This window comes from Gobio gobio, assembly GCF_949357685.1.
Source record: "Gobio gobio genome assembly, chromosome: 3".
NCBI lineage: Eukaryota > Metazoa > Chordata > Actinopteri > Cypriniformes > Gobionidae > Gobio > Gobio gobio.
In genome coordinates, this window is record NC_137099.1 from 45103669 (window position 1) to 45116858 (window position 13190).

General features: G+C 39.2%; 1 protein-coding gene across 1 annotated transcript in view; it reads left to right on the plus strand.

Annotated features, from left to right (window-relative positions):
* tacr3a (tachykinin receptor 3a) overlaps positions 1-13190 on the plus strand; it is a 64953-nt gene that overhangs the window by 19971 nt on the left and 31792 nt on the right. The window lies entirely within an intron of this gene.

Consider the following 13190-nt stretch of genomic DNA (forward strand, 5'->3'; position numbering starts at 1 on the left):
TACTGTAATGAACACATTCTGCGTTTGTTCATATAGCTCAGATACTTTCAGGACCAGGAAAGGCTAAGTTTTCTCTCTGAAGAATAATTTTCAAGGAAGAATGTTTGTCTTTTGCCTTCATCTATTTATGTAAATGATTTAGTTATTTTTCATGTTAACAATTTAAACTTCAAATGAATGGTTCATCTTGGGGTATTTGCACAGAAAAGCACGTAACAAATTATTACCATGGTTGATCAAAAGCACTCTTGACTTAGATAATGTTAAACTGATCAAGAAAAAGTAATCAAAAGCTTCTCATTAGAAAAAAATGGTTTTAGATTGGAAAAATATAGGGGACTTAAAACTCAAAAGCCTAGCTCTGTGTCCAATTTCCTGTTCTTTCGCAGTGTGTACTGAAATCAGTGAAAAACAAATATATTGTTTCTGTAGTTTTACTTCTAGTAAGCTACAGTATGCTTCCTATCGGCTGATGTGGGAAACCGCTCAGGGGTGCGTTTACTGTTCAACGACGCAACTCACTGCTTAACTACCATAGTACGATGCATCGTTGAAGAAATCAAGCTAGTCAAGACTAGGAAAGGAAATTATGGACATGGCATCTGAGGAGTAATTCTCATTTTTCTCAGTAATTTTGCTTTGTTTCCAGATTCAATCATAGGCTCGTTTTTATGTAGCACATACACACATGTGCACTCTTCAAAAACAGAGATCTAAATCTCTTGACAAACTAAAAGACCTAAATGACATTTGTATGTATTCGAAATGAAAGATATAGATTGTACTGAATGTCAGCTTGCTTATTTTGCTCAAGATAAGGATTTATATAGGTTTGCACATGTAGTGCAAACAAGAAACTATACTTCTAACCACAGGGTGAGAGGTGTCGTTCCACACAACTTTGCGATGCTGTTTGCGAATGTTCATTGGAACTTTGGCTTCGGGAAACACAGACTCGTTGAACTATGATAACGATGGAACTTGCGACCATAGTTGGCTAACGATGCTTTTGGGAAACACACCCCAGATCGGCTTCGGATGGTAACTTAGCTGTTGTCATGGCAATCAGAGTGATTAGCATGAGAATCAACAATCAAATTTAGAGTGCATGATCCATTATGTCTCACGGTTGTGATTCTTGTGTAAATACATTGGTGCCACCTCAATGTGCTCTTCTGTGTACCATGAACGATAATCCTGCAGGCATAATTAAAGCCATATGGTCCATTAAGTGAGAATGATGTGACTTACCCAATTGATAAGCTATTTAAGATGTATTAAAATGAAGTGAAAGTGTGCAAAATACTGCAGCTCAACAAAGAGCATACATTTGGGTAGAAGCTGGTCTTGCAACCCATTGTAAGGGCTTTGACGAGGCTCAGTTTGGAATACAGTCGTTTACTGGTTCAATAGGCATTTTATATATTCTACATTCCAATCAATAGCATTCAGAGCTCAGTCTGCTGGTTATATGTTTCATTAATGGATGCTGCGATTGTGCTGGCTTTCAATTTCGATCAACGCTGCATCTTGCTCGCTCCCTACGGCTGCCCCCTCATCATGTTCCTTCACTCCATTAATGGCTGGCATGCTGAATATGTGTATTTGGAGTCGGTTAGATCTTGCGGGTTCCATATGCCCCCAATTTATATGATGTGTAAAGGTGATTATGGGAACCCAGAAGCATGAACATCCGTTAGAATTTATCCTTTAGAAGACCCTCAATTGACTATGCACAGAGTGTTTTTTAGAACTTCCTCATACAGATAAGCCAGCTCGTAAACTTCCACTGAAACTTCATTTGATGTTGTGGTACTTAGAGATTAGTGGGCGGCACCTTTAAATGAGGTAGAGACTATAGTAGTTTTTAATAGTTCTAAAGTTAGAACTAGTTTTTATTTCTTTAATTTATTATTCAATACGTGAAAATACTGTAATAATAACTTAAATTTCAGTATTGTGAGGGGACGACAGCTGAATACTGTTGTGTCCCTCAGTGTTCGTCCTCAGCAAAATTTAATTCAACCATTAGTTTTCATATTTTCCCTTCCAACGTACAACAGAGAAAGAAATGGATAATACATATAAGAAGAGACAATTGAATTCTATCTCACCATACACGGTTGTGCAGTCGGCACTTTGTGCCAGAAGAGCTCACCGAGCCTGCTGAAGTAGGAGCCAGGCGAAGACTGAAGCCTGGTGCCGTACCTTTGCTGTTCCCTTGGAATAATTACTCTCTTGGAGTGAGAACGCTTGGGGTTTGGGAAAGGAGGATGAGACCGGAGACTAAGGAAACTGATGAAGATTCCGATCATATACCAATGATCACGATTACAGCACAGCACCGCAGTCCGCGTTTGTTGACTCGGTTCTGGAAGAAAACCTAAACTAAAACACATTTTTAGAGTAGCCTTTTTTAGCCTATCTCTATTGGAATGTTTGTTTCGGTCTTCAGCAAAGGCTGGTTTGGCTCTGCTCGCGCTTCCGCGCATCCGCGTTTGATATTTACACATGAACGGTTTTCCTCAGGCGCATTTTGCCCATGCATATACAGTTTTTCGGACGTAGGACTTGTTCATCCAACATGGATTTTTCACTTCGCCTTCATAGATTGACTGAGCACAATTAAATATATTCGGTGAATATACAATTTTAATTTTGAGTGAAGACCTTAAGCTATGATTAGTACAATGCATCTTTTTGCATGGGGATAATTATTTGGAAGTCATTTATTGGGCCAATATGTAATGATCAAATTTCACAATTTTTCCCCAAAAGATTTTTTACAGTGTGATTTTTTTTAAACATTTTTTACCAATGACCACGATTACAGCACAGCACCGCAGCCTGCGTTTGTTGACTCGGTTCTGGAAGAAAACTAAAACTAAAACACATTTTAGAGTGACCTTTTATTGTGGTGATCATGAAAAATCCTGCTGTCTAATCAGCATCTTAATATGCCACACCTGTGTGGTGGATGGATTATCTCGGCAAAAGAGTAGTGCTCACTAACACAGATTTAGACAGATTTATGAACAATATTTGAGAGAAATAGGCCTTTTGTGTACATAGAAAAAGTCTTAGATCTTTGAGTTCAGCTCATGAAAAATGGGGGTAAAAACAAAAGAGTTGCGTTTATAATTTTGATCAGTGTATATTACTGTGTAAATACTTGTTAGAAAACGTGCAGTACCAAAGTGCAGTTGGTATATTGATCAAGTGTTCTACTGTCCTGACAGCAACAGTTTACAGGCTGTAAGCCTGTGTCCAAACAGTGGTCTATTACAATCACTATCTGTATTAAAAAAAACAGATAACATTTAATTCCCAGAGAGCAGACACTGTAAACCTTATTACATTGAATCTGATCTCATTCCCCTACACTCAAGTTGTGTGGTCTCTCGTTTTTCCTCATCGACCTGAAGCATTTAGCCCTCACAGAAACCTCTCCTGCCATGTTCTTGTCAGAAACTGAGAAACAAAATAATTGCAACACATGCAATAACAATGCACATGCACTTGGATTTTTTCCTCAGCAGTGGAAACATTTGAATGGCCTACTCTGTTATCTATGGTCATACAGATAAGAGTAGCTGGAATCCGTAACTTTTGGCACACTAGTGATTAATAAACAAAACCGCATACGTCTTGGGGAAGAACATTGTAGCCGGAGCTACTTCTCTCTGTTTATGTCTATGGCGAGTCACAGAGGTACTGGGCTAGCCTACTCCGCAGCGGTATGATCCGAATCAGTCCGAATATAAATTATTATAGGTCTACCTGTATTTTGTCATGTCTACACCTGTTCTCGTTAGTCCCTGATTAGTTCATCTTCCTCCACCTGTGCCTGTTTAGTACCCTTATTGACCATGTGACAATTTATACTCCCTGTCCTGTTCAGTCCTTTGGCAGTTATTGTTCAATATCATGCTGTCTGTATGTGAATCAACAGTAAAACGCTTTCTTGACTGTATCCTGCTTCCTCATCCTTCATCGGCTACCCGTGTCACTACCGTAGTGATTCAGGATAAGACAAAAACATAGTTCGGGAAAATGGATTCATGATGTACTCGCTTTAATCGATAACTTACCTTCACAGTCATAGGTAACTGGATATGTACAACTTAAATCCTTTTTCCCGTTTGCTGGACGAAGCCTTCGAGTTTTCCTGAATAAGGCGGTGTACATCAATGATGTTGACTTGAGGTAAATCCTGAAGGCACCGAGTGTAGATATCTTCATGACTGATTTTTGACAGTTGACCAGAAATGACTGAGCTGGCTTATCTGAAACCTGGAAGTAGCTGTACATATAGTCAGTTAAGCCTGGGAACATTTTTATTTTCATTGTCAGTTCAGATGAAACTTTTTGAGAAGCTGGTGGGTGACAAACACTTATCTATTTGAGAGCTTTGTCTTGCCAAAACATGAATGAATGATGCCCAAAATGGGCAGCCTTGGACTGAAAATGTTCATCTGTTTCAGGGCCGTGCACAGACCCTTTTGAGGGGCATGTGTTGAAACTGAAAAAGGGCACCCCTTTTTTTATTATATATATATATATATATATATATTTGAATATACACACACACTTTTTCTCTTTTGCACACATAAAGTTCAATACAAATATATTTTTAGCTATTCTGTTTAGTGTTATAGGCTAATTTGTATTATTTGGTTAACATGTTTATGCATGATATTGAGAAGAGGGGAAGGTAGAGCAAGTATGAGCCAAGTATTTTTGACAAACTATTTTGAAATATAATTTAAATAATTATGTCCAACACAATTCCAGATTATAAGAAACTATAGCCACATCGTTACTATAGCATATCCAACCTGTATCTGATCTGCCTACCTGACAAAAACTTGATACTGTGAAGGACCAGGGATGTTTGGTCTCTTGAAGGTCTCTTATTCTCTACACTTTCCCTAAAATAACCCAGCACTGAAAAAAAAAAATAGAGTGAAAAGTACAGTTGCCGTGAAAATCAAATTAAAAAAGATTTCTGAAGGACCACGTGACACTGAAGAGTAGCTTTGGTCACAGAAAAAAAAGACATTTTAAATTATACTCAAATAGAAAATAGTTATTTTAAATTGTAAAAATATTTCAAAATATTACTGTTTTTGCTGTATTTCGGATCAAATAAATGAAGCCTTTGGAGAGCAGAAGAGACTCTTTTAAAAACATTTAAAAATCTTACCGTCCAAATATATATATTGCATTCTACATGATAAAATATAAATATTTCACATTGATCTGATTCTGTAATTTTTTTTTGTTAGGCTACTACTACAACAAACCATGTTTTACTACATTTATACAAGACAAGCAGAGAGAGTATAGAACACTGTAGATAAAAAAATAACTAGATAACGAATAATGTGTGCATATTAACAGCCTTGAATAATAACCATAATTTTATATTATTACCTTAACACGATTAAATGTTAATAAATCAAGTGTATCATCAGCAATCATGAATCAAAGATATGTTACCTAGGTGACGACGAGGATCACACTAGTCGCTTTGTGTAAGTTCCAGTATGAAACAGCGCGGGGCGAACAAAAAACAAATGATATGTTGTTCAGATGTTGTATTACTTATCAATATATTGTTAACATTTTACAAAAGTCAAACTCACATGCTATGCAGTTAAGGGGGTTTTGACCAGCGAATGTGTGCAAATGTGCAATTTGTCCGTCATTAAAACGGCGCCGGCGTAACGTTACATTTTTATCAGCAGGTTTCAAACTTTTGTTGTAGCTATAATGGGCAGTTGGGCACTCTGTCTTTCCGGTTGTAAAATAAAATACATTTGGCCAAAATCTAATTTTATAAAAGATGAAATGCTACTATGTATGCACAGGCTATTTAAGTGTAGGCAAGTCTACGTATTGACTAGCTAGTCTCTACTTTTCAGTCTCAGGTGGTAAGTTAGGCGGTAGTTGGTGGTCCCACCACGTCTTAGTCAGACTCAAATTCAAATAAATAAAATATGAGCCTATAGACATAGTGTTTGTTTAATACTTATTCAAACAACAAGATCTTTATTTACCCTTGCAAAACTTCGTCCAGCTGCGGTCTGCTGTGCGGCTGCTGCGGAACGTCAGTTCGTTCAGTCGAGAATGATAGAGGGGGCGGAGTTATGGTTAACTGACAGTTTGAGGATCGTCGAATAATATTTACTCAAGCTCTTTTTAAGAACTTTCATTGGCTAAATATTTGTAAAACAGACAGACGTGAAGGGTGACCAATAGCATTGATTTATAAAAAAAAAAAAAAAAAAAAAAAAACGCCACCAAAAAAAAAGGGCACTTCGGCGTGGGCACAAAAAAGGGCATGTGCACTGCACAGGTTGAGCCCTACCTGTGCACGTGCCTGATCTGTTTTATGTAGTACTTTCGTTTTGTGAGCCATTCTTTGAAATCTAATTGTGGCAAGCTTCTCCGGTAATTTTTCCAATCATGCACTTAAAGGGTTAGTTCACCCCAAAATGAAAATTCTGTCCTTAATTATTCACCCTCATGTCATTACTCAACCTCATGACGTTCATTCATCTTAGGAACACAAATGAAGATCTTATTGATGAAATCTGAGAGCTTTCTGTCCCTCCATTATCAGCTACACAACCACCACTTTGAAGCTTCAAAAAGTTAATAAAAGATCGTAAAACAAATCTATATGAATTGAGCAGTTTAGTAAAAAAATTCTGAAGAGACACAATTGTTTTATATACTGAACAAATTGAATCAGCTGGGGGAAATGGAAGCTCAAGCATGTTGGTGAGAACCAATGAGGTTCATTCTCGTATAAACACAGCATGTTTGAGCTTCTGCAAGAAACAATGAGGTTTGTTCTCATGTGTCAAGCAGGTTCGGTTGAGCTTCTGTTTATGTTCGCTGATCAATGATTAAATGTGAATAAAATTGTGAATAAAAATTGTATCTGTTCATCATAAAGGGATCATATCTCTTCAGAAATGTTTAACTAAAACCACTCAATTCATATCAATTAGTTTTACGATCTCTTTATTAACTTTTTGAAGTGTCAAAGTGTCAGTTGCGTGGCTGTCAACAGAGGGAAAGAAAGCTGTAAGAAATGTATTTCAATTAATCATAAAATGGCCCTGATATGTCACTAGACATTAAGAAATCATGTTAATTTCAAATATTTATATCACTGACAACGGTTGTCCGGCCAAGATATTGTCATTTTAAAAGTGAAGTTGCAGCCCTCAACTGATGTTGATGTTGACATGTTGTGTTTTGGCCTGAAGCGCCACCCTCCACCTATCTACCAATCACGAAGTCAGTAGTGTTTCTGCATTCGGGTTGCCAGCTCTGCTCTTGTTACCACAGCTGCAGCTACAAACTTTTTGGATAAACAATGTCTAACTTCACGAAACCTAAACGACCTCGTTATGAATCAGAAAAACGTTGTGACAGTGTCCGAAATAAAACAAGGATTTGAGATGCCTTTGAAAGATAGAGACGTCTGAAAACGGAGAATAATTTGAAGACTGATGCCAACGTTGCTAATTTTCTCCTGGACAGGTAAGGTTCATCTATGTTTGGCTAACTTGTACTTAATGTAAATGGACATTTCAAATATTCATGACAGTCGAACAAAGTTATGCATGTGCGTGCAAAGTAACGTTAGGTTAGCGCAGATGGAGGAGGTGGGTCATTGAATTGAAAAGGTAACGTTAAGGAATTGTTTGGTAAATAAAAACGGCGAGTCGTCATTGCTAACATTAATGCATTATCAGAGCCCGTTTCTCTGTCATTATGCTGGGACGCTGAGGAAAACAACATTAGCACGCCTATTATGGCAATGTGAAAACGTATTTGAGACAGTAGCCTAACGTTACCTCAGTAAAAATGATTCCTCATTCGTTCATCGCATATATAGTGGACAAAACATGCTGCAAGTTGACATGTATGACCATTGCTAATGTTATTTAGCTTTGCTGTAATTTTACTATAGTATTTTTTCATGTGGGAATGTACTGTCACATACGAGCGTTCATATTTACGATTATATTTGACTATTCGCCATTAGTACATTTTTGCGATTCATAATTATTTCACAAAACATCGCTCTTGAAGCATAAACATAATTAACAGAAAGAAAAAAAGCTTACTGTGTACGACTCGTCACTTGCCATTGAAAGCTCCGTGTAGCAGCCTACCTTCCTGCTGGATCCTGCAGCCTAGCTGGCAACCTCGAGTCAGGGGGAGGGGGAGAGGGATACACCGCTCTACAGTAATTTGAAAGTGATGGCAGTACCAGTTTTGGCCACAGTCCTACATACAGCTCCTTTAAAGGTCCCGTTTTTCGTGTTTTTTTTGAAGCTTTGATTGTGTTTACAGTGTGCAATATAACATGTGTTCATGTTTCGCGTGTAAAAAAACAGTGTTTTTCACACAATTTACTATCTGTATACTGCTGTTTTCACTGTCCTCAAAACGGCTTGAAAGATTTCCCTGTTCTATGAAGTCCCTCCTTCAGAAATACGTAACGAGTTCTGATTGTGCCAGCGGTTCCCGTGTTGTGATTCGACAGCAGCTTGGGGCACGCAGAGCGCACGTTACCGGAAAGGTCACGCCTCTCACCATAACGGGGATGCATGTGCTCAATGATCTCTAAGTACAGCGTCCCTGGGAAAGCCAAACAAAGGTGACTTGACTCCGGGATGAAAATAACAGCGTCTCGACGACATGGCAACAAACACACTCTACGAACGCAACCGAACGCAACACTTCCTATTCTCCACGCGGGAGCAACAAGACCACGCCCCCTTTTTCGCGCGTTCTTGTGGGCGGAGGTTAGTCGACATACTGCTCTACTGACGTAATTAAAGCAGGAAATACCAGGATGTAGTCCTAACCAGCCGTTCGCTGTAGGCTTTGAAAGGGAACTTCTGTTAAATAAAATATCTCGCTTGGCATTGAACTTTGAGCTTTATAATTTTACAGGTATTATAAATGCTCTAACAGCAACATTACACACTAACTAAAGTTTGAAAAATGGGATCACGAAGAACAGGACCTTTAATCAAAAATATATTAATTTGTGTTCCGAAGATGACAAAAGTCTTACGGGTTTGGAACGTCATGAGGTTGAGTAAATGATTTGTTTTCTGATAAAGCTATTGTTACGTACTGCTCCGAGACAGAAGATTGAGGATCCAAATGCAGTTTTATTTGTAAGGGGTAATACACAATTGTAGTCAAAAACAGGCAACAGGTCATACACAGGCAAGCAGTCTAAACAGGCAAACAAGGCAGGAGAGACAGGCAAAAAGGTAATCCACGGAACAGGCAAGTAATCCAAGACCAAGAGATAAGAAACCAGGGAGAATGCTCAGAAATGCAGTATATAACAAACAAGACTTAGCCGTGAATGACAGGGTGATCATGGTTTATATAGGCTGGGGTAATGAGGTAATGAGACCTCGGTGCAAACAATAAGTGATGATGAGTCCGGGCAAAGGATTATCGGTGATGTAGTCTTTGATGGAATGACAGTCCGGTTTGGAGTGCCCTCTGGTGGTGATCACGGGTGAATTGTGATCTCACTGGTGAATTGTGACATAGCCCCCCCCCCCACCCCCCACCCCCCTCAAGGGAGCGGCTTCCAGACTTCCAGCACAGTGCTATCAGGGATTGTTACAGGAGCTGTCAGGTCCAAAGGTTCTGTACTTGTGCCGTATTATGAAATGTGTGCAAAAAATACTGTCAAACATGTCAATTGCATGTTAAGTAACAATAAGTTAAATAACATATTGTACATATGTACATACATATTAAGACTTTCAGAGAACATGGGTTATGGTAAAAACTACAGAGACTAATGAAAGTGGAAGTTGCTTGATCGATTGAAAATTTAACAGATACATACAGAATATGATTACAATTTGTACAATAGCTCAATTTGTAATATATTCAACTTTGGCTGCAATTACCTGCAAAGTCGGACTTAAACTGTACTTTATCTGTGCAGACTGCAGAGTATTTTTTTTTTTTTTTATATATTTTTTTGTTTTTACTATTTTATTTTATTTATTTATTTTTTATCTCAAATGAATTCCAAATTCCTAACAGTACATCACCTTTCTTAATCCAGAGCAGGACTCGACATTAAACTTAAACTTTGTCATTACAAATTCACACATTGTCATATTAGCTGAACACTTTAGGCACCTGCACTGGTTGTAGGATTTAGGCTTCATGGTTTGAATGCCTCACTGAAGCGAGCATTATGTCTGTCTTCAGGATTACTGAGGCAATACTTACTTTGGATTGGAAGAATCTGTTAATAACACCAATCTAAGCCTGAGGAAAGTGATCCTGTGAGTAATGCTCTGATGATTATGGATTAGAAGGCGTGTTTAATGAGTTTGCTTCCAAACTCTGATCATGTCACAATGGCTTCCCTCACTCTGTTCTCAAGGCACACTTTTTTCTAGTTCTTTGGAAGATGTTTGTGTATTTCAGGGATGGTTCATGATCTGAAAGTTAATGCATGTATTTTTTTTTTTTTAAATCCCTGTTCTGTGGGAAAAATAGAATGAAACATTAAGCTATTGATATGTTACCATCAGAAATGTATTTTACTAAGAGCATTTAAAAAAAATAATTTAACCTTGCAGGCTGACATGCATTTGGCAAATTGTACAAAACAAGCATAGGTTTTCAGCAGTGTCTGGGTTGGAAAGGGTACTAGACTAAAAACCAAATGACCATATATCTTTCATGATCATGTCTTGTTTAGATTCATTATCTTGTTCTGTTTAGTTCCATTGTCTCTGTCATTGCCTGGGTTCTCATTTGTTACCATACCATTGTTCACACCTATTCCCTGTTTTCTTTCAAGGGAACTTGGTCTGTGTCGTAAGTTTACGACACTATCTGAACGCCTCTGCATGATTGCATCTTGCATCTTCCTGTTCGCGGGTGACGTTGCGAACAGGAAGGTATAAAGCACCCCTGAACCAAACAATGTCAACTTCTGGGTCTTCAGCAAGTTGTCTGTGTTACTCTGTCAGTCATATTTGGTGTTGTTTGTCTCTATATATCAGTATATATACTGTATTATTTTGAACCAGCGGTTTATCACGGGCATTGATACACACACTCTTTGTGTGAATTGTTTGAGAGTTGTTTAGCTCTTGAGGGGTTGACTGTGTTCATCGTGAGCAGCTGCCACTACGCACACTATGCTCTCGTCTGGTGCTCTTCAAGCCGCTGCTGCTGAGGCACAGTGAAATGGATCTCACGGAGGGGTTTGAGACGGGATCTGTCTTTTCTCTGCCCTCACCCGTGGGTTCCAGTGCTTTATCTCAGGGTCAGGAAGCATGCTCTGCGGTTTCTTCTGCCCAGAGTGAGGGCCCAGTGCTTCATTTATCTTCCTCTGAGGATGTTGATGTACTAAGCATCAATGCAGGAGAGTCTGAAGATTCAGCCACTTCAGTCTCACACACAGAGGAGTCGAGATCATGGAAGAAACCATACTCATCTTATTTAAATGGGCCTCTGGTTTCAAATTATTCAAATATCCTGCATGGAGCTTAAAGAGTATGGTTATGGGGGGATGCCTAAGGTGGAGCAGATGCTAGTAAGCTATCTCTCAGCAGGTCAGGCCGGTGCATGCCCTCAGACTATGGACATTTGCAGGCTATGCAGGCATACCAGGTTGACCTGTTTAAAGACGAGGGGGATTTGTCTCTTTGGGCTACTAAGGAGACGGTTAGAGCAATTGGCCATACTATGGAAGCCCTGGTAGCTTCAGAGAGACATTTATGGCTGAATCTCTCAAACATCAAAGAAAGTGACAAGTCCTTCCTTCTGGATGCCTAGTTGTCTCCCCCTGCCCTCTTCGGCGATGCCGTCAACTCAGTCATTGAAAGGTTTCAGGAGGCTAAAAAGCAAGTGGCATTCTAGCAGGTCCTACCTCGTCAATCAAAGGTATCAGGGGCTGCTGGGCGGGAACATCCCCAGCCACATGCCAGCCCTTTACACAGGGTGCAGCAGAAGCAGAGAGTTGGTTCTCGAGCTCCCCCACAGAAAGACTGTGGGCCCGGGAAAACGATCAAAGCCTCAACCTGGCAAAGATAAGACAGATCTGACGCCAATGTCAGACCTCTGAGGGCAAGCTCATTTGGGGAGGAGTGGTTTATACCTCAGTACATGGTGCCCACTTCTCTTCAGTGCCCTCAGGGTGCCGTTCTGCCAACATCGCCACCTCAGGAGCTTCTGGACGCAGCGGTTCCCAACGAGTCATTATCTCATTGTCCACCCGGAAACGTAGCTCGCTAGGAGACTTGCAAACTCTGATGAGGTTATTAGAGCGGTCAGTTCAGTCGTTCCCTGCCAGGTATCTGCTTCAGGGCACTAAGCTGACTACTCAAGTACAACAGAGACCAGTTCCCTTAATAGACCATCTGACGGTGTGGGAACTTCTACCAAATGTGTCACAATGGGTCCTGCTCATACTACAGAAAGGATACAGAATTCAGTTTTGTTCTTGTCCTCCTCATTTCAACAGGGTTCTGCCCACTACGGTGGATCCCGAGCAGGCCCTGGTTATGGAACAAGTGGTGAAAACTCTCTTAGTCAAGGGGGCCATAAAATATGTTCTTCTACCAGAGAGAGAGTCCAGCTGGTATTTCATCATTCCAAAGAAGGATGGGGGGCTGTGTCCGATTTTAGATCTGCGTCATCTAAATAGTGCAGTCAAAAAGCTGAAGTTCAAGATGAAGTAACTTTAAAGCAAATCGTGACTCAAAAATTGCTTTCGGGGGTGAAGCATACCACTACCAGGTTCTTCCTTTCGACCTAACACTGTCATCTCTCACTTTCATGAAATGTGTGGATGCTGCACTGGCTCAAGGTTATTATAGTTTTGTTTTTTTTAATTAGTTTTTATTTTATTATCGTTTTCAATTTTGCTATAAATGTCAGTTTAGTTTTAGTTAGTTTTATGAATTGTTTTGCTAGTTTTAGTTTATTTTTTAAACACATTTCTATTTATTTTTTATATATTTCGTTTCAGTTTCAGTTTTAGTAATTATAGTTTAGGAGAGTTACCAGAACGCATTGTAGAGACCAAATCAAGATTTTTAATTTCAGCAAAGTTTAATGTTTGCACAGATTAGAGTTTACTCTTATGCAGACATCTT